Here is a 1,980-nt window from a genome sequence, read left to right as displayed (position 1 = left end):
GTTAAAAAAACTTTGGTGGCTATTATAATTTTTTTTTATATATATAAAAAAGTCAGACCGAAGCTAGAAAGTTGTCACCGCACCTAGCCAGGACCGATGAGAAAATGCAGATTTCAATGACTGCTTTTTCGAAAAGCTGTCAAAACGCAGTTTATCCCAACAAACAAAACTGCGGCTCCACCGCACCGTCGCCTCAAACAGAACCATGGTAAGGGTACTGGAGGCCCACCCAAAAAATTTCCTCATTGAACATACAATATTACATAAGTCTATTGAGATGTGGGACTAATTGTTGTTCGAGATTTTCCAGTATATTTACAGGAAAAATTTATATAAATCCTATTTAATTCTTATGTATTTATATATCTAACAGATGAACTTTAATTTTTACATGCATGCCACCTTACCTACGCATAAGAAAGTATTACTTTTTAAAGGTTACCATGGTGGTACTTTTTATTTAATATGAAAGGTTTATGCTTTAAATATGTAAATACATAGAGGGGTCAAGTGCTCATAATTTCATAAATTCATTTATCAAATGGATTAATCAATTTTATGGTAAGTAAACTTTAAATAAATTTTTTCTTAAAAAAATTATCAATTATATATCATTTTTAGTTGACAAAAAAATAATTTTTATATAAAAAATTAAAATATTATTATTTAAATAAGATAATATTATGAATATTAATAATGATTAATTTTTTAATAATAATAAAAATAAAAATAGTATTTTATTTAATAAATTATTATTATTCTTAAAATATGCCATATAAAGTATTAAAAAAAAAGATAATCTTCTCTTAATAAACAAATGTGATAATTTATTTTATAAAAAAAATTATCATTATTTTCATAAAAATATTTTACTCAAAATCACTCGAAAATAATTTTCTTATAAAAATAATCCATAATTTTTAAAAAATTATTTAATCGGAAAATACACATTTTAGTGCAAAAAATCGAAGCACCAAAATACTAATATATGTAAATATAAATGTTTAGATGCGAAATATGTAAATACATAAGACTTGCATGGTATACATGCAAATTTCCCCAATATTTGTATGCATTTTTCTTATTTTTAAAGCTCTTATGAATGATAAGTTAATGTCCATTCCTTATAATTAATATAAAAAATACATCATATTCCACAGTAAACAATCTAATTGTAATGAAAAATTTGCAGATAACTTCAAACTAAACAAACTAATTATTCTCAACCTAAATTAATACCAAATGCTTAATTTGTCCTAATCAAACTCATGAAAATTTGATGGAAACATACAATTCTACAATCATCAAAGTCATGGACTGTGATGAGCACCAATAATTCCATTTATGATGGTTATTCCAAAGAAACTCATATGATGGATCAATTGAAAGCTTTTGAAGCTATTCTAATCTATTGATGTGAGTAACTGTTAGCTAAGCTGTAAAAAATGGAAGATTACAAATGCCTGCAGCAGTGATCTCTCATGTCTGAAAGTATATGACAATGGCCTATTCATTCTCTCCTATTTGACTCATGAACAGCAGCATCCAATACCAGCTTTCATCTTGCAATTTCATCAATGTTCTCATGAAGAGAACTGCATATGTAGGGTGTGTTTGGGGGCGGCGGTGCGATGACGGTTTGGTACTGCATCACATTTTCTTATGTTTGACAAGACTGCGTTTTGTCAATGTTATCAAAAAGCTGCAGCTAAAAGCAACATTTTCTCACCAAACATGATATCTACGGTGGCTGCCAGAAAACTGAGATCTAATTTCCAAAATAAATGTGTGATTTAAATTTGCTGGTTTAAAAATTTGCCATGAAATGTTACTAAGGGGCCGTTTGGGGTAGCTTATTTGGTGCGGTGACGTTTTGAAAACGCACCTGACCTGTTTAGATAAACTGTATTTTGACAGCTTATTTGTTTTCTAAAAGTTGAAAAACAACGTCTTCACACTGCACTTATCTAGGTGCGGTAA

The sequence above is a fragment of the Phalaenopsis equestris genome, unplaced genomic scaffold (genome assembly GCF_001263595.1).
Source record: "Phalaenopsis equestris unplaced genomic scaffold, ASM126359v1 Scaffold000121, whole genome shotgun sequence".
NCBI lineage: Eukaryota > Viridiplantae > Streptophyta > Magnoliopsida > Asparagales > Orchidaceae > Phalaenopsis > Phalaenopsis equestris.
This window is presented reverse-complemented; position numbering follows the sequence as displayed.